The following is a 21,307-nucleotide window of genomic DNA, read 5'->3' as shown; positions in this document are numbered from 1 at the left end:
TAAAACCAAATGAAAGATAAATTAAACAAAATTTGACTATGAGACACCCCAGTTTGTTGAGAGTGTTTAACACCAAAGCCAACCACCTGCAACAATCTGGTCAACTATCCTGAATCAACCTGCCATTTATGCAAAAATGACCAAAGAAACCTTGCAAAAGGGCTATTCCAGGATCCTGCATATTGGTGGTAAATGTAAAATTGGTGTCTGGAACATCAAAACACATTTCTGAAACAGTTAAATCAAGTAATTGAAAAGTCTGAACATTGATATCTGTATTGTATCTAAACTACACTGGCCAGGAGTGGTGAAAAGAAAGTTGAGGATTATAAGTTTTTGTTCTCAGGCCATCTTGACGGGTTTTCCAGCAAGGAGTGGCCATTGTACTTTCACCCATTGCCCAGCAGGCAGTGTAGGGAATGGAGGTGATTAAGAAATGACTTTTCAGTATCCGATTCCATAATAGCTGCGGACATCTTACCATCATTACCATGTATGGTCCAACCAAGGCCTATAACATAGCTGCAGATATTTTTTACCAACAACTGCAATCAAGCCATAATGAAACTCTGAGAAGAGATGTCATCATGATCCTGGGCAACTTTAATGCACAAGTAGAAAAGTATAGTGACCTGTGAAAGTACTCTCAGGAAGTTTAGTATCCAGCAGAAGAACAGAAATGGGCAACAACTGATAGAATTTGCAGCTGCCAATAACATGGTGATTGCTGATTCACTCTTCACAAACAGAGCAGGTACAGCCCAGTTGGTTTCACTAGGACTGTTATTGATCATGTCCTTGTTAACAATCACTGGTGATCAACAGTCACTGATGTATGGGTTCGCAGAGACAAAAATGTGCCTCCTACTTTGAAAGAAAAAAAAAAAGTTGTTAGGCTGAAATTAGTCTGATTCAACCAAAAGCTCTTCTTACAACCAACTCTGTTCTGAACTCCTTAGGGCCATCAAAGCATTAGAGACTGAAATCTCACACCCCGTCCCCCCGTCCCCCCGTCATCTGATGAGGAATGGTGTTTCAAGTCATCAGGGCTGATTGCTGCCAGCTCAGCTCTGGGGCCTTTGCCCTTCTAATGTCACCCAAGGATCAGCGAAGAGACAGATACAATGGTTGAAGCTGAGAAAAAAAAAGTGAGGGGTACAGTCTGAGTCTTCAGAGACACATTTGTCAAGAGCAAAAGCAAAGGCTAAATGGGTTCAATTTCAGAACATCAAGTTTTATGTTTACAAAAAAAAGGGTGAGGGGGGAATCCTGGGCTGACTAAGGCAGCCATTTAAAAACAAGATGCTGCTAGGCACAATCTTCACATCCTTTACTCAACTATGCAGTGTTTGCGAAGAGAAGTGCCACCAGCTTATTCAACATGGAACGGAGATGGCAACATCAGCCCAAATCTGAAGGACCAATTGTATCAGTGAGACGATCATTTCAAGATGTTCCTCAACTGTCCATTTCCTGCAGTCCCTCTTCCATTTGAAGAGGGGCTGGAAGTTCCAGTACAGCCACTGTGAGTTCCACCTTACTCAAATTATGACCTGATACTTGGTGGTGGTGTTTATATGGGTCCATTTATTGTTTGCCATTTTGGTTTGTAAAGAACAAGCAGTCCGCCTTGTTAGACAGCCTTCTTGTTCCCTTCAGGAAAGAAAGGGCGGGAAATCTAGTGGCTTGTTGTTAGGCAACGGGGGGGATTATATAGGCTGGGAAAGAGCAGGAAAGTTCCATCTCTCTTCCGCTCTTTCCTTGGAAAGAAGGGAAGCGGGTCAAACACCAGTTATCCACCTAGAAAACATCTCATCTCTGAATGGAAAAAGATCTAGTTTATTGTTGGGGTTTATTATTTTAAGGAAAGCATTCATCCATCCACGGGGTTTTACCTCGAATGGTTAGGACTCTTACAAACAGACAGGATGTCACAAGGGGGTTAGGGTGGGAAGTTAGTTAGGCCTCTTACCTGATTCTTCATCATCGTTCATCGCCATTCTCTGCTGCAGTAGCTGTTCCAGTGGGTGATCGTGGTCCGGTGGGTCATTGTCATCTATCGAGTCCTGGTCTCAGCAGCAGCATCTGAACAGGGTATAAGGAGCAGTCATCACTTAACCCCTTTTGTAATTACTGGTTGAAAGAGTACATGGTTATAAATCTGTTCAGTATTATTAATCTTCTCTCCCATTCCTTTTGTTTATCCTATTCCTAATTCCCTAGTTAATAAAAATCAGTTGTTTTGGTTGTGGTCTTTGTAATTATTTTAGATAAGCTCTGATAGATGGGCTATACTGAGGGAATCTTGGAAGACTTCTGTTGGCTCCCCACAGTCTTCTGGGAGAAGGTTGTTGTTCTACCTCTGTTCAAAAAGGGCAATAAGGCCAAATGCAGCAACTATAGAAGTATTACACTGTTGTCAATCCCAGGGGAAGTCTTTGTTTCCATGTCAATGTCCTGAGTTAACAATGCCCTTCATGGCAAAAGCCAGGATACTCAGGGCAACTTTAGACCTGGCCATTCCACTGTCAACCAGATCTTTACCTTGAGACAGCTTTTTGAGAAGATGGCTGCATTTCATAAGCCAAGAGCAGCACTTTATATAGACTTCCATCAGGCCTCTGATTCAGTGCATCAAGCAAGTTTGTCATATCTGATGAAGTGACTTGGCATCCCTGGGAAGATAGTGACAAGAGTTCTGTAACGGAAAAACAAAACAAAACAAAGTGGTTCAGTCAATGCCAGATTCATAGATTCCAAGGCCAAAAGGGACCACTATGATCATCATCCAGAGAAGACTAAATTGCTGGCCATTATCATCAAACAGCCTCCAGCTCCAGATTACAACCTGCTCAGTATTAATCTGCCCAGACAGAATATTGAGCAGGTGACAACTTTCAGGTCAGTAGTGTCATAAACAGTGCTGGAAGATGCTTGGAAGATGTGTACACTGCTGCCATGTTTTGGGCCCTTCAGTTGCCTCTGTAGAGATGTTGTGACAATGTTTGCTATGAAGCACTGGGTCTATAGAACCAGTTATACCGACTCTGTTGTACAGCAGCAAAATATAGGCACCGAGGAAAGCTGAAGAACACTGAATTAAGCTTTTAAATTCTCATTGTCATTGTGTCAGTTGCTCTATATCACAGCAACTACGTCCATCAGTGGTGGTTTGGTTTCAGCAGCTTTATCAGTACAGACTCATTAGAATGGGAAGACCAACAAATTAAAAGAATGTGTACAAAGGAATGCCACTATAAAGCGGTGATAATGTTGGCATCAAAACCTTCAGTGGCATGAAAGGTTTACCAGAGATGGATGCAAACCAAATATCCAACCAGACCACCTTGCCAGAGATTGATCTGGATGGTGCTTGAATTGCAACAAGGCCACATCCCTTTGGGATCTGCCATCATGATGATGATGATGATGATATATAAAACTACTATTCAAAAGGGCATCTAAACAGCCAGTCCACCTGAGAAGGGATGGCACAGCCAGAAGCCAGCAAAAGTTATTTGCACAGTAGGGCTACAATCATATAGAACAGAATATAGACCTGGAAGGGACCTTGAGAGGTCATCTAGTCCATCATCTCACTGAGGTGGAACCAGGTAAACCTAGACCATTCCCAACAGGTGTTTATTGTACCTATTCTTAAACCTCCAATGATGAGGATTCCACAACCTCTCTTGGTAACCTATTCCAGTGCTTAACCATCCTTAGTGTTAGAAAGTTTTTTTCCTAATATCTAACCTAAATCTCCCTTGTTGCAGAGTGCCCCCTCAGTCTTCTTTTCTCAAGAGTAAACATACCCAGGTTTTTTTACCTTTCTTCATAGGACAGGTTTTCTAAGTCTATAATCATTTGTATTGCTCTCCCCGAACTCTCTCCAATGTGTCCACATCATTCAAAAAAATGTGGCGCCCAAAATGATGTGTTACTCCAGCTGAGGCCACACCAGTGCCAAGCAGAGCAGGACAGTTACCTCCCAGGTCTTACATATAACACTCATGTTAATACACACTAGACTGATATTATCCTTTTTTGCAACTGCATCACAATGTAGACTCATATTCAATTTGTGATCCACTATAAACTTCAGATCCTTTTCTCTTGTACTACTGCCTAGCCAGGTTATTCCCCATTTTGTAGTTGTGTATTCAATTTTTCCTTCTTACATGTAGTACTTTGCATTTGTCTTAAGTGAATTTCATCTTGTTGATTTAAGACCAATTCTCTAATTTGTCATGGTCATTTTGAATTCTAATCCTGTCCTCTAAAGCAATAAGAAGCCCTCCTACCTTGGTGTCATCTGCAAATTTTATAAGCATACTCTCCATGTAATTAATGAAGATATTGACTAATATCAAACCCATGACAAACCCCTGCAGGACCCTACTAGATATGTTCTCCCAGTTTTACAGTGAATCATTGATAAGGTTTTTCCAACCAATTTTGCACCACTAAATAGTAAATTTAATCTAAACTACTTTTCCCTAGTTTAATTATAAGAAAATCATGTGACTGTGTCAAAAGCTTTATTAAAATCAAGATATCACATTTACTACTTCCTCCCATCCACTAGGCCAGTAACCCTGTCAAAGAAGGGAATTACGCTGTTTTGGCTATTTGTTCTTGAAAAATCAATGTTGGCTATTCCATGTAACTATTATTCCCTAGGTGCTTACAAAGTGATTGTTTAATAATTTGTTCCACTGTCTTTCCAGGTATCGCAGTTAGGCTGACTGGTCTACAATTTCAAAGGTGTTCTTTGTTCACCCTTTTAAAAATAGGTATTATGTTTTATACTGGAGAAGGGTTAACATATTGTGGAAATGAACAGCAAGAGATACTACAGAAATAAATTAAGATTACTTGAAATACCTAAACAACCCAGATTCCTGTTAATACAAGAGAAAAAGGTGAAAGATTGATTCCTCAAGACAGAGTGAGGTGCAACAGGCTCTGTAACAGTGCTAGAAAAATCATTTCACATCTTGGACTCACAGAGGTCACCAAATTCAGAGTTATTCTGGGGGTCAGCATTGTCAAAATAACCAAGCCCAAAAAGCACCTGGATTAAGATGTAACATAACAATCCTGGAAGGAGTCATTAGCAGCCATATGCAGGAAAAACTAGACAGATTAATACAGGGTTAAAATAAATTACAGTTGACTAGTTAATTGACTTTTCCTTTGCAGGTCACCTTTAAAGGTGCTATAATAAAGGAATTAAAGTAGTTTATTGGAGGGTGGGGGAAATAGGTATATATCATGTTACCAGTATATAAGTATCTGCTACTGAAATTAGTATAAAAATATATTATGCCTCAGACTTTGCCTATATATACACTAGAGAGATAATCCTCAGATATTAGGGTCATCCCTCTGTGTAGAGGGATCTACTTGTAGCATAGAATTTGTGCCAATACCTCCTACATCACCCCTAGACCCAAGTTCCTGTGGACAACACAAGGTTCTGGCCAGGGGGAAAAAAGGATGCGACAGAAGCCTGCCCAGGCCCCAACAATCCCTGAGTGCCATATAGCTATCTTGGGGCAATTAACAGCTTACAAATTAGAACAGCCTTCAGGCTGCTGGATTTGATGTCAAGGGATTAGATTGGTGCTCAGCATCCCCAGGATCAGAGGACTTCAAGATGGCTTAAAGTCACCTTTGCCTCCCTCTCCAGAGTTGTGCTTCTCTGCTATGTCTGAGGTTTGAGATCTAGATGTTACCAGAAGGCTAAGATATTTCAATCTGAGTTGAGTGCCACGCCTTCTCTTCACTCAGTCTGACTCCTGGGAGCTTATTGGATACTAGAGACATGGCCTGTTTGAAGACTGAGTGGTTCTATTTAATATCAGTTAGCTACAGGAAATTTGGCAGTCTACTCCTGAGGGCTGTCTGTGAGCAGACCCAACTGAGTCAGTCTCATAATAGTGTGGGCCACCTTCCATATAGGGTCATGAGGGGGATGCATGATTCATGCTTGGAGGCATCAATAATTGGGTCTGAATGCATCAAAGGAATCCTGAGTCTTTCAGTGAAATTTCCCCTCATTTTCTCTGAAATAATTTTCCATTTTGAAATATTTGTTACTTTGGGACTGTCACAGGGTCTTCCCACCGCTAGTGCACCTCCTCTTGATCACTCTGGGGTTTACCTGGTTCCAGGTCTGATGGCTCCTCTCCGCCTCTTGCTGCACACTCTGCCTTTTCTTCCTGGTTCTCAGCAAGGCAAGATACTCAGTATTTGTGGTTTAACCCTCCAGCCAAGTCACACATGTCCTCCCCTTCCAGAATAGCAAAGTCTTCTTATGAACATGCTCAGGCAATCTTCTGATTCACTGGTCAGCTGGTGCCACTTCTTCAATGGCAGGCAGGGGAACCCAAGACCACTCTCTGCTCCAGATTCCAGCTCAAGGATCTTCTAATCTGCAGCTAAGGTCTGCTCCGTTCCAGACAGACCTTACCGCATTTTCTCTGAGCCTTTCCTAACCTTCTGGCTCCCCGCCCTTTCTCTGGGTTTGCCAGCCCCAACACTGCCCACTCCCAGGAGTAACTGTAGTCTATCTAGCTCTGTAGTCCCCAAACACACCTCCCTTCTCCCCAGGAGTGAACACAGACTACTTTTTTACAGTCTCCCCTCTGCTCTTAACTTCCTGTCTTTACAAACCCAGCCCAGCTCATTTCTCCTCAGCTGGGCTCCCTCTTTATTCAGTTCAGGGATTAATTACACCACCCGATTCCTCTCACCTATGGCCTGTTTGGTTAACTGGCCCCCTTCTTAGCCTATATTAAGTCCTTCAGGGCAAGTGTGGGATGAACACCCCATCACAGGTTTGTGTGTATTTAAGAAAAAATGTGGCTAAGAATAGATCTTATAAGATACGTGTCTCACTGTTCCAACGGTCCTAGGGCAGCAGTATTCATTCAAGGTCACTTCAGCCTTCTTCAGTACACTGCAAACAGCACTCAGTCAGAGATTTCTGGAGGTGGCGAAAAGGTTTATTTTCTCTTCTTTTGTGATTTTTTTGAAGGCTGATTTTTTTTTAAATCTGTTTAGGAATTTTTTGGGGGAGGGTAAGGGGAGACATTTGATTATTTTCTGTAGAGGTATTACATGGAAAGAAAACAACATTTATAAAACAGACAGAACCTAAGAAGTTCTGTGATGGAAAGCTAGGTGAAAGAAATTAAATTAAAGGAGTGATTTGACGGAGAAGACAGATGTTTAACCCATGAAAAGAAGGAGTTTGTTCTAAGAATATAGGCCAAGGCAAAAGAGCATAGCTGTGTCCCCGTGCCTGTATTAACGCATTACATGATCAAAACAGAAATAATTTAAATAATATAATTTATTACTACCAATGATGATGCTCATTTATCTATTTCACTCAGGGCTAGACCATTAAAGTGATGTAGCTCTGTACAATTCAATGGAGCTAAACTAAGTTACACAGGTTGAAGATCTGACCTTTAGTTTAGACAATGAAAATATGCTGGTCAGTGTTATTTTTCTAAGTCACTTTTAATGTCAGGTTGCCATGTGTCAGCACATTGCTTGTGTTTGAGTAGCACATCCTGAGAGGAAATGCTTGTGACCAAAACAAAGAACTATTTAAATGTACATGTCAAAGGCTTTCTATTCAAATTACATGTGTACTCCTCAACCTTGTTCTTGTGAGGGTCACAATCTGTTATTTTAGCATTTTTGAAGATTGCCAACTATATAGATAGGTGGAATGACTCAGCAGAAAAAAAAAATACAGGAACAGTAAGCAAGGTCTTTTCTTCAAGGGATAACGTTTACTAAAAATAAAAATAAGCAGAAAAGGAAAAGGAAGCAGAAAACTTGCCAGGATGTGGTTCAACCCAGTCAAAAAACCCATGAGTGTGAAGCACAATCTTTGTAACATGAGCATTTTTCTCTCCTGTTACCCAAGCAAACAATCTATAGACTTAATTCAAGCACCTATGTAACAGAAAGGGAAACATGAGCTGAGGTTAACCCTTTTTTCACCTCTACATCCTATCACACATTATGAAGAATCAAGAAAGCTAACCACAAACCAGGGCAGTGTGTCCCTCCAATACATTCCCAGCAGTGACTCAAATATTTTGGAATTTTGTTTCCAAAAAATTCAACAGTTTTGTAAAGAGATTTATTTTTTGTTTTCTCAGATTATCACAAAATTATTATTCAAATTACAGATTATTACTCATTAAGGGTTTTACGTTGTGCTGTGGGCTACTTTGTGGGGGCAAAAATCACTCTTTAAGCACCGTCCAAATACAATTTATTGTGTGCCATGTCAAATGCTTCCCTGACATCCAAAAATATTATGATTGTTGTGTTAACCCTTATCTTTCATTCACCTCTGCCTAGTCTCTGCATTGTTACTTTTAACTTCTTTTGTGGTTTCTGGAGCGACATTTAATGTAGACCCTGTATGATATCATCAACCTCATCTTTTACTTTCCATCTCATTTTCCTCTCCCATCTCTTAATGGTTTTACTTACCATCACTCTGTGCACTTTTTATGCATTACAAATAAAATCTTTTTCATCATTATGTACTTTGCTATATTAATCTTTTTTGTTAATGTTTTAGGAGAAATTGTACCTGGCTCCTCTAACTTACACTAGGAAATTGGTCCAGCATACAGCTGGTTCAGTACTGTGGGAATGCAAAACTGTTTAAAGCCATTTTTGCCCCATTTCCTCTTGAGCTGGGTTGTATGCTCCTCAGTCACAGTCAAGGATCTGGGCCATTGTTTAATTTTCATTATTAATTTGGTGCCAACAGTGCACTTGGAGCTGTGCATGACAGAAAAGAAGACATGCTCCCTGACCCAAAGACTTTCATCTAAAGGTGTGGTTTTGCAGGCTTTGTACACCAGTGAAATTCTTGGGAGTTGAGGATGCTCAGTACCTCACAGGAGTGGGCCTCAAATAGATAAGACAAACCAGACATAAAGGTCCTCCACTATGCTGTCAAATATATTGGAGAGGAATGACTGCAGGAGGAATGATTGTGGCTCCCTGAGATAAGGCCACCCTGGATAAGGGGTCCAGCTATAACCTATGCTACTGGCATTGCTCACATAAGGTCCCTTACAGCAAGAGAGGATTAAGTATAGCAGAGGTTCAGGTCTACCATGCTCCCTCTTTTCCTTTACATCAGAGGATAGCAGGACAGGAAATGGCCACTTTGCTTCTACCAACTGTAAGTCTCCCCAAATCTCCAATTGGTTTAAAGCTATTTTGCACTGTGCAATGTGGCCTTAGTGGACCAAAGAATCCAGGCAAAAATGTACTGGTTGACCCAGGGAAAGCTTCTACCCTGATTTCAGTGGTAACAAGATCAGCTTTTTGAACATCCTTCTCTTTCCTCCCCCTCCCCACACCATGGGTAGGTGAAAATACTTTTACTAAAGGGACAAGGTGGGTGAGGTAATATCTTTTATTGAGCCAACTTCTGTTGGTGAAAGAGACAGAGCTCTTTTACTGACATTGGTTAGTGTTTGTGGACTATAAATTTAGAAATAACTTAAAATAAAAATAGTGCCTGAATAAAGGAGATGATGATAGCCTCTTCACTTCTTCCCAACACTGCAGTATTTGCTTTTTGGCAACAGCTATAGCCAAATCCACAATTTGGATTTCAAATTTAGCAAATGATAAATCTATAAGACCCAAAATACACAAAGCAGCAGTTGTAAAAATATCCTTTTTTAGTGTTTGAGAAGTAGCATCACAAACATGTTGCCAAGTGAATTAATGTTTCTATATAAAGGTACAAGGAGAAATGAACTCCACAAGATCTTAGAACACCAACACATGCTGTTATCATTACTATAACTAACATTACATTCCAAAGTAAGGTACACTCTATAAAATAAATAATGAATAGCTTGCAATCGAACTTCCTCCACACATTTAAGAATATGGTTCCATATTTAAACCACCTTTGAAGTGAAATATTAACTCCACTGAGAATTTATTCTATACTTCCTCCATTAGTTCAGTTCCCATTTTTCATAAAATAACTACAGAAATATAGTAATGGACCTTCTACTGTTTCTATTGGTCTTAGTGGAGCAGAAGCAGGCCTGATATCTTTTTTCTTGATATTGTAATCCTATCTGTTTGTTGTAAACAAACTTCTATATTATTATTCCATTTATCATGTAGTCCAGCCAGGATTTATTCACTTACACCCATAATGTAAATATTACAATGAACTGATTATGTATATCACTTACCTCAAGTGGATGAAATCAGAACTGTTAAATGTGTCATAACTCCATGCTGCTAATGGAGATTTGCCTTTTAAAGAAAAGAGAATAATTTTGCAATGCCTCTGTATACACACCTGAATTCACTTTTCACCAAAACAATTCCAGTAGGTGTGTTGTCTGTAGATATTGTATATTTAAAAACTAGGTATTATAGTTGTGTGAAGCAAAGAAAGAGAGAGATTTATAACAAAGCCCTGAGGGATGTTCAGACAATCTATTTAAATGTGATGACTGGCTGAATATTCCTAACTCTCTAATTGTGAATAGAGGTTGCCTTGTGCAGTGGAATGACTCTCATCAGCGAAGAATGAATGGTTCATTGTTAATACCCTGGGGGGAGGGAGGGGAGAGGATGAAGGGCAGAAGAAAAGTGACAGCTTTGAATAGTTTTAAATTATTAATTATTATAAAAAAATACTACAATTATAGGATTGAGATAAGCAGCCTGTCACCTCTCAGATGCTTATCAGGTTGGTTGTAACCATAACCATTAGCATCTGATAGCTACAGGGTATACATCAAATAATCCCTAAAATGAACAGACCTGTAATGCCAAGAGGATGTACTTAATATTTTTACCTATTTTTGTGGACAAATCCTACCCCTTTAGCCACAGAGGGCCCCAGATGCAGTGGATCCAATGCAGCACTGAGTGCAGGGCGAAAGGGGCAGGATTTGTGGCCTTGCAATGCTTGGAGCCATGCTCTGTGGGGGTCCTTGGATGTCCCTTTGCAGCAGGATCTGGGGTTGGAGAGAAAGAAATTATCTAATAAAAGATTTGTGTCCGTTTATTCTTTTGCGTAGAGACTGTCCACTTTGGCCAATATACATGGAAGAGGGGCATTGCTGGCACACGATGGCATATATCATGTTGGTAGATGTGCAGGTGAATGAGCCCCTAATGGCGTGGCTGATGTGATTAGGTCCTATGATGGTGTCACTTGAATAAATATGTGGACAGAGCTGGCATCGGGCTTTGTTGCAAGGATAGGTTCCTGGGTCAGTGTTTATGTTGTATGGCAAAAGAATAAATGGACACAAATCTGACATCAGGAATCATAACATTCACAAACCAGTGGGAGAACACTTCAGCCTCTCTAACCACTCAGTGACAGACTTGACGGTGGCAATTTTGCAACCAAAAAACTTCAAAAACAGACTCCAAAGAGAGACTGCTGAACTCAAATTAATATGCAAATTAGATACAATTAACTCAGGCCTAAACAGACTGGGAATGGTTGGGTCATTACACTAATTGAATCTATTTCCCAGTGTTAAGTTCTCCTCACACCTTCTATGGGTCATCTTAATTATCACTTCAAAAGTTTTTTTTCTCCTGCTGCTAGCAGCTCATCTCAATTGATTAGACTCTTCCTGTTGGTATGCATACTTCCACCTTTTCATGTTCTCTGTATGTATAAATATTTCCTGTATGTGTGTTCCATTCATGCATTTGAAGAAGTGAGCTGTAGCTCACGAAAGCTATGCTGAAATAAATTTGTTAGTATCTAAGGTGCCACAAGTACTCCTGTTAAAATATTATGGGCTATATCCAGCATGTGTTCTCCACCTCACCCACCCAGTCAAGGTAATAGGTGACAGAGAGAGAGAGAGAGAGAGAGTGTAAGTGAGTGTGTATTTGGAACATATATCCATGTACACTGGTTTTGAACAAAACTGTTTTATATGGTACTATTTTAATCTTGAAGTTGAACCTGTAGCAGAGACATAATTCCAAGATCATTAGATATTTGAACAGGTGGACTTCACATATATGGTTCCATATTATGTTTCTAAAACATAAAGGGCCAGCCACTCAGCCCAATAAAGCTGCTATGCATCACTCTTATAGCACAAAGCTGGCTTAATCAGTTAAATGAAAAATTCTCTGGCTCAGGCAAATGCCAACCACCACATGCTTGTCCCCACCCAAACTGGTGCAGGTAGCACATCTTGGGCATGGTTGGGAAAAAGGATGTGGCTGGAATCCTAACGAAGTCCGGTGATCCAAGCTGCAGAATGGCCCTTCAGGGACTGTTCAAATTTGGTGAAATTTAGAACAGCCCTGAGGCTGCTCCAAGCTATGCCAGGGGCTGAACCAGGCATGGCAACTGTGATGATTAGATCACAACACTTGCTTAAAGTTATCTTTGCCTATTATTCTCCTCTGCTGCACGTAGTGGAGTTGTGGCACAGATGAAGAGCAAGCCCAAAGAATACTGAACATCTGTTAAAGTCTTTAAACATAGATCAGATCATATTTAGTCATTTATTCCAATTAATCTTTCTGTACTCTGAGGTGCTGGGTTTTAAATACTTGGCCTGGTTCATTCATACCCTTTAGTACTTCTCATTCCTTAGTGTATATATGTTTCATGATCTGATACTTGCTTGGCTTTTTGGAATGTCCTTTTTGTAACACCAGGTAATAAAATCTTTATAAATTGTTGTTTTTGGTTCAAAAACAGAAATTATGTTCTGTAGCCTTTGCTTTTGTGAACTTTGAAGGAGATGCACAAAATTCCAGTTGGATTTATATGTGAATGTAACAAGCAAAATGTGTTAGCTATCAAGAGCCATATTCTACTCTCCTTCTGCATGTGGAATCCTGAGCAAGGGCTGAGGCAGTTCTTGGATTTCTATGTGACAATGAAGATATTAGTCTCTATGAAAGTCTGCCACACAGAAATTCTGTTTATTCATTTGGATTCATTTGTTCTGTAAAACTTTTCATATGTGTCATTTGCAGGTAAATCTTGGCAGGAAGCCTTGTGCTCTAAGAAAGAAATTATTTCAGTACATTATAGGCTGATTCTTGACACATAAGTACATTTTACACACTCCAAAATCTGTGCAAGTTTTGGTAACTGGCTTTTCTAGACTTAATGGACCAGATCCTCAGCTGGTGTAGGTTGTACACCAGTTGAGGATCTGGCCCTGTATTAATATGCTTCTTTTTTTCCTTTAATATAAAACAAACCTGGCCATATTCCTTTTTATAGAAAGGCCCCTTTACAACACTCTGTAATTGACACCCAGTTTAAAGTCCCTTTACGCTGAGAGGCTGGTGCAAAGGGGCCTTAGTTTGAATAAGAATCTGGCTCAGAGTCTTTGATTCTCCAAGGCCTTGTGCAGTGTGCAATGGAGTGTGAAAAAAGTTATTGGGCTCCATAACTACCTTTCCCACAATTTATATCACTGCCACCTTTCATGGGCCTCCCAACAGTTTCTCTCAAGACTCCCAAGGCGTCATAAGGGTGTTTTTATTTCCTGCCTCCTGCTGAAGTGAATTTGCTAAATCACTTACAAACAGCTCTTCTTCAGAAACTCAGAGTACCCCATAAACCACTTTTCACAAGCAAAGCCTCTTGACTTCAGCAGGAAACTCCTGACTTTTAACTACACTCGCCTGAGGTTCTGACCTCTTCCAGATGTCTGCTGATTTTTATCCCACTATTGCATTCTCAGAGCGGCTATGTGGATGGCATATAAATGATTCTATTCTAGTTCTTTCACTTTACATGAGTGTCATGTTGTGAAGAGCTTGGGAGTTGAGAGCAGATGATCCAGGAGACACTGGAGAGAGTGTCAGTCAGTCTACCCACCTGCCCAACATTTTCAGCATTAAAAATCTTCTTCCCCTCTTCCACACTATTGCTGTTTTTAAACCTATAACTGAAAAACACTATCTAAAAGAGTTATGTATTCATTATTATTTATTATTGTTAATTGGGAGAAATACAATTATCCAGGAGGCCAGAAATGGTAGAGGATCCTTGTACTGCAGAGATCATTGGTGAGGGACACAGAAAGAATGTTTAACCAGAATCAGTGCTCCACTAGATCCTGTTTCCTGATTTCTGCATCTTCAACTTTGAAGTATAGTAAACTTTTCCTCTTAACTTCATTTGGAATAGAATTTTATCCTAGGAGAGGCACTGTATACTATATTCCCAGTTTCGGAGGCACCTTCTTTGCAGCACTATGGGAACAAATAAACAGCAACTTGGTGTGCATTGGAGATGGGCCACTAGTGAGTGGCTAATTGTGGAGTCATGGTATACAGAAGGATGAGAACCCCTGATTTAGTAGAGAGATATATACATTCATATTGTATGCTCCAGAAAGGGGATGCAGTAGGTCTAGTAAGAGGACATAGCCTGTTACATTGCCTCTTCAGCCCTTTCTGTTGAGAGGAAAAGGCAAGAGAGCGGGGCATCCGTCACGCTCTTGCCTTTCAGCACTATGCCACTGCCAAACATTCCTTCACTTTAGTGTGTGTGTTTTTTTACCTCTCAGCAGCAACCACATCAGTTACACAACAGGGGTCATGTCTGGAAATAAGATCTTAATTTGAGTAATCTCCCAAAACTAAAATAATTAAAAACAAACAAACCAACCAACCAGACAATTGATCTTATAGGCAGACATGGTCCTGAACCAGATCTAAACACCCATGGGTGTCTGGAATCGAGACTAGGTCTATCTTCTGCAGCTGAAGCAGCACAATGGTCTGAATCAAAGCCCCAGATTCAAATATGCATGAACTTCAGGAGGGCGGGTTGAAATCTGGATCTAGATCCAAAATCGTAAATTTGGATTAGTTTATAGACTTTCTTAGACACAAAATCCCATTATTCTGGTTCAGCTAGATTGTGAATTGGATTCATTCACTAATCATTCTCCTCTAGAAGCCTATGCTTAGATCTGGGAAAGGAATGGACAATTCCCATTGATTTCAAAGGAAGCTATGTATTTATATCCTTTGGATTGATTGGATCCCTAGATTATTACTCTGTTAAAGTATCAGATCTGTACATTAGCAAAATTTGTGAGAAGAGAAAAAGTGGCAGTTTGATCAGCAAAGCACAATATAAATACCAAGAGAAGGGGTGAACTGGAATGACAAGTATTATAGGTCAGAAATGAAATGGACCGGAGAGCTTTGAATGTATCTGTCCCTACTATACCTGTTTTAGGGCTTCACTTTGAAAAAGATTTAAATTATCACTTACGTATATGTGTAAATTGTCCCACGTTAATAATTATGCCAATAGAATGTTTGCCTCACTCTGCACTGTAACATAAATGAAGTTTGTAATTAAACTAGGGGTCCATGCATCTTAATTAGGGTCTCTAAAACATCCCACCAGCTGATGCAATAAACACCAGTTTCTCTCTCCTTCAGGGCTTCTGATGGCAAAGGAGGCAAGGATAAGATTCGCCCCTACATATTTTGCCTGTACACTGAGTTGGAACTCTTCCGGATGAAAGGCACTATGGTCACATTCTGCCATCTTTATTCATGCTGAATATTATCTTACTCCACAAGTAGTCCCATTTAAATCAATCCCTTTTCCAAATGGAACAGCCCTAAAGCCTCTTAAAATGGTGTCATATGTGTTATATTTATACAGCAGCAAACTTTTGAATAAACCAAGACTTAAGACTTTCTTACAGAACATGAACCGCTCCATTTACACAATTATAAATCATGTCTTGTCATCAGAATTTCACATACAAGGGAAATAAACCTCCTGAATGATTCCCATATGGACTCAATTAACAAGTTTCATTACGCTGAAGGGACACCCACCAGCTGAGGACTAAAATGGCTGCTCAACATCGCATTTTTTCATGTTTGTTAATATACCTCTACCTCAATATAACACTGTCCTCGGGAGCCAAAAAATCTTACCGCGTTATAGGTGAAACCGCGTTATATTGAACTTGCTTTGATCCACTGGAGTGCGCAGCCCCGCCCTCCCGGAGCACTGCTTTATTGCATTATATCCAAATTAGTGTTATATCGGGTTGCGTTATATCGAGGTAGAAGAGTATGTTTCATAACTGTGCATATTCCAGCTCCAGTTCTAGCCCAATACTGAACTACAAATGAACAACTGGATCCATGGGTGGTTCTTATAGTTTATAATAAAAAATGAACTTGATAGTGGTCAATTTTGTAGCACTGGAAGTGACTCTATTCCTTATATAAAACTCATAGATACCTATAATTGGCCATTTACCAAGTTTCTGTTTTAAAATCATTCTGGGTGAAGTTTGTATTACAGCCAACTCCATCCTTCTAGCAGCTTATGAGCATCACACTTTCAGAAAGGGAGAATGGAGATCTGGAAACAAAAGATATACAATTGTGTGTGACCTACATGTGCTCATATAGTTATCCAGACTGCACAAGCAAATCAGGTGTTTGTGTACACAAATGGCAAGATAAACATCTAAATGCCCAATGGCACGCACAAAAACTTGATCTTAATGTACAATTGTAGTAAATTTGTCTACTGACGTAAGTGTCCAACTACACTTGTATTTTGCAAGCAGACCTCCCCGGTAATAACTGTGGTCCATATCTATTATTAAAATAATATACAGTAATGCTATGTCAGAGTGGCTAGTCCTTTAAGGGGAGTTGGGTCCAGCCTCTCCTGTGACTGATAACCAATCTCATTTGGGAGGTAGATGAAGTGATCACACAAGCCAGCAAGTGGCTGTTGAAAAGGACAGCTGTAGAGGAAAGTTGGTTCTTGTTGCAGACCCTGAAAGAAGGGGGAAAAGAAGAGACGTAAAGGGAAAGGGCTCTAGTCACCTGCAGAAGTCCTTGGATCAGGGGAAAAGCACACACACAAAAACAAGTTTTATACATTGAACTTACGTTGAACTGTTTTTAGTGTGTCTGAAGAATAAACTTTCCTGGAGAGAGGACTTGAAAAGACTTTGCCTACATGCTGTAACTCCATCTCATAATTAAGGCTATGATTTTTTCCCCACAGAGGTCATGGAAGCTGTGGCAGATGGGAGCTGTGGGATACCCTTGCCCATGGTGGGGGTCCCTCCCTTGGAGCTCCTGGCTACCATGGGCAGCGGGGACCCTATAGCTCTGGGACCCCGCAGGTAGTGAGAGGCCTCCAGAGCTAAGAGCAAGCCCCTACAGCTGCCTGAGGGGTGTAGGGACCCTGCAACTGAGCTCCCCATTTTGTCATGGATATTTTTAGTAAAAGTCATGGACAGGGCTTCTGTGAATTTTTCTTTATTGCCTGTGACCTGTATGACTTTTACCAAAAATATCCATGAAAAAATCTGAGCCTTACTCAGATTTATTTATTTGAATTTAATTATGTGCTTAATAGTACTTTACAAAAGAATCAGTCCCTTGCATAAGGAGGTTGCAATATAGCTCAGAAATGGACAAGAGAGAGCATACACGAACAGTGCACAGTGTCAGAAACTGGAAAGTGAAGATAGATCTGAAAGAGAAGGATCTTCTAAGGGATTTTGAATCTCAACATTCTGATGACATTAACATGCTACTTAAGCTTCACTTTCATGGCTGCTCTATGAAGTCACCAGACTTTGTGGATAAGAGTATAACCTTATGTACTGCTGAGGGTACATCATCATCATCAATCTAGTATCCACTGTATTTCTGATTGTTTTGATTTGATTCACTTGAATTTCTTGAACAGTCCCTCTCAAACAGGTAAGCATCTAAAAGAGCTCCACTGCAGGACAATAAATGCTACATAGCTTTCAGTCTTGAGGGTTAAATTATGGCTTGTAGCCATAGCTCTCAGCAGTACAGAGGCATGCCACCCCAAAGGAAACTCCAAGAAACATTCACCTGAGATGCAGGCTCCATGGTTCACAAGTGCTGGAGTAGGATGGGTGCTGTTTCGCTCTCTTATAAATTATAGCATGTGCTCCCCTTTTGCCTCACCAGGCCAATGCCACTGACTAGTGCAAAATTTGAAGATGTCTGCCCTGACTCTTCCCATCCTGTTTGGGATTTCTAGAGTCGATAGTATGTAGGGGGTCTCAATGACCAGAACAGTGCTTGGTCCATCTATCCAAGTGCTAGGGAAAGGAGCCTCAAATCAGCCCTACCTTTGTAGCTAAAGTACTGGTATCTGATAGTAAAACTCCATTTATATTAGCTGATCTCATCAGAATTACTTTTCATAGAGAGTAGTCAGTCCTGAAAGAAAGCTATAATCTAAAAAGAACTTTGTACACTGAAGACATATGGGACAGAAAGCAACCAGTATATTACCATTACAGTATCTTAACTATCAATAGTACTGTAACAGGGAATTAGCTCTTTCCACTCAGGAGCGCCCTCTGCAGGCCGGTGTCCTGCTCGCCCCAGTGCCCCTCCCAGACCCCAGTGCCCCTTACCTCAGGGTTCCACCCCGTGCAGTATCCCAAAGTCTTGCTGGGTCTCCCCTCCCCGGGGAACCCCCAACCCCTTATTCCCACCTCACCTCAGTCTTTGGCTACTGCCAGTCACCATCCAGCCCCGGCTAACCGAGGCAGACTGCAGTATAATTGCCATTCATCATTGGCAAAGAGGATTTGGACCTGCGGCCTCTGCCTACCCTTCGGCTGCCCTTCTGCAACTCCAGTACCCTTCTTGGCCTTTAACAAGGCCTGCAGCCTGGGGGTTTTCCAGGCCAAAGCTCTCCAGCTCCTCTGGCCTTTCCCCCAGCTCCAGGGCCGGCACTTCCATTTAGGTGGCCTAGGCAATCACCTAGGGCGCCAGGATTATTGGTGGGTGGCATTTTGCCGGAGGGGGCGGCAGGCGGCTCCGGTGGAGCTGCCGCAGTCGTGCCTAGGGTGGGTCCGCTAGTCCGTGGCTCCGATGGACCTCCCACATGCACCACTATGGCAGCTCCACCAGAGCCGCGGACCAGCGGACCCTCCGCAGTCACGACTGCGGCAGCTCCACCGGAGCCACGGGACCAGGGCACGGGGTGGCGAAATTGCCATGCGCCTAGGGTGCTAAAACCCCTAGCGCCGGTCCTGCCCAACTCTGATTCACTTTAGGTACCCTGCTCAGTTCTCAGCAGCCAGGCCCATCCCTCTCAACAGCTAGAGACAGAGAGACTCTGTGTGTTCAGCTTCTGGCCCCAGGCCTCTTATCAGGGGCAGCTGGGCCCTGATTAGGTGGCTCACAGCTGTGGTTGCTTTTCTAATCAGCCTAGCTGTCTCTGCTGCAGCCCTCTACAGGACTGCTTTTACCCTTCCAGGGTTGGAGCGGCAGGATCATCACCCTGCTACAAGTATCTTTGGAATTATGCTTTTTTCATGTGAAAAAATGGTTTGGATTGGAACTGAATATAACAACTATAACATATCATTCTTGACGGTTGCTTTCGAAGTCTCATTCACTAACAGAATATGAGCCTGTTTCTCCTCTGTGTTATACCAATTTTACACTGGTGTAATTCTACTAAAGTAACTGAGTTACTCAGGCATAACAGAGAGGAAGATTAGACCCTAAGTATTATTTTTATTTCTTCTCAATAGCACTAAGCAGTTAACTGAAACAAATATTTGACAATAGTGGCAGCAACGTAAGCAGTCCCCTTTTCAACAAGCTTGCAAGTAGGAAAAATGTTGCTTAGGGTCATACTCTGTATTTTCATACACCGATTTAGTGAATGGAATGCATGAAATGCTTACTAAGCTAGTTTGGATAAACATGGAAAAAATCTGGCGGAGCTGTCACAGACCACAGTGGTTTCATGTGCTATGTAATTTGAAGAAGAGATTCCTTTGCTATGTGTCACTCACCTTTATACATCACTGTCACCCAATATTTCGTAACCATTAATTCTTTTCTGATGTCCACATGCAGATTTTTTTAATATAGAAGCATAAAAAAAGATGAGAACTGCACATTCTTATGTGGTGTCACACAATGTTCCACAAGCAGCTTTGCTGCTCTTCTTTACCATGTTTGGAAACAAAGAGAGAGGATGTTATTGATTTATGCTACAGCTACATCAATTTCCCTTTCACATTTTGAAAACAGAGCTACTATATATTATGATATGGACTGCACAGCTAACACAGCCTACACTTAAGAGTACTTGACACTGTCCACAGTAAGACCCTGTTTTCAGTCACTTAGGACTTTGCCAGATTTTAACTGTTTTGACTGAAATTTTCCATGCTGGGCAGGGGCAGCTCGAGGCACTAGTGCAGCAAACGCGTGCCTGGGGCAGCAAGCTGCAGGGAGCGGCCTGCCGGTTGCTGTGAGGGCGGCAGTCAGGCTGCCTTCAGTGGCATGCCTGCGGGAGGTCCGTCGGTCCCGCAGTTTTGGCAGTAGGTATGTCGAAGGCGTGGGACCGGCAGACCTTCCACAGGCGCGCCGCCGAATCTGCATTACTAGCGGACTTCCCGCAGGCAAGCCTTCGAAAGCCACCTGACTGCCATGCTTGAGGCGGCAAAATACGTAGAACTGCCCCCAATGCTGGGTATCTGGTTCCAGTTGAGAACAAACGCGTACGCGCACATACATACACACACTGATTTCAGATAAAACAATTCAGCCATTTATTAGGATGAAGTTAGGCAAAACAATGTATTTTCCCTCTGTTAAAACATTCTTACAGCTGTTCTGTTGATAAGCTCTAGAGCTTCCACGCTTTGAAGCAGGGATTTGAAATTTGACAAAAGGGTTGCACTGGTGTACCTACCTTTTGCTGTTCCCATAAAAATCTGCCAAAATTTGGCCAAGCTATGAGCCTCTCGGTTCACACATGCTTAGTAGAGACAAAGAGTGAGGAGACTGAACAAAGGGGTGGAAGAATGAGGGAAAGAGCTGTGGGACTGGGACAAGGATTCCAGGTGGGAGGGTGAGGGACTGGTATGTGTACTCTGGAGGGAGAGAGACTGGGATGAGGAAATACAGGGCGGGGTACTGGGACAAGCAGCCAAGTTGGGGGGATTTGACGAGAGACCCTGGCACTGGAACAAGGAGCCAAGGTTGTGTGTGAAGAGACTGGGACTGACATAGGCTGGAGAAGCTGGGCTAGATAGAAGGATTCAGGTGAGTCTATGCTAGTAGATACCCTTCCCTCAGAACCTGGAATAGAAACCAGGATTCCTGAGTTTCAACATTTCTCTGCTAGCAGCAAATAGCTATGAAACCCACTGGCAAAATGTATACCTCATCTTCCTCTGGCCCACTT

General features: G+C 41.6%; 1 long non-coding RNA gene across 1 annotated transcript; it reads right to left on the bottom strand.

Moving 5' to 3' along the window:
- Positions 1-1,981: 1,981 nt before the first annotated feature.
- Positions 1,982-10,329, bottom strand: LOC115647576. The gene is made up of 3 exons (XR_003999354.1): positions 10,275-10,329; positions 2,545-2,698; positions 1,982-2,133 (listed from the first exon to the last, which is right to left on the bottom strand). It is a non-coding gene; the product is annotated as an uncharacterized LOC115647576 (long non-coding RNA).
- Between the last annotated feature and the right edge of the window lie 10,978 nt (positions 10,330-21,307).

This window comes from Gopherus evgoodei, chromosome 3, assembly GCF_007399415.2.
Source record: "Gopherus evgoodei ecotype Sinaloan lineage chromosome 3, rGopEvg1_v1.p, whole genome shotgun sequence".
NCBI lineage: Eukaryota > Metazoa > Chordata > Testudines > Testudinidae > Gopherus > Gopherus evgoodei.
The sequence above is the reverse complement of the archived record's forward strand: the minus strand, read 5'-3'. Positions and strand labels throughout refer to the sequence as shown.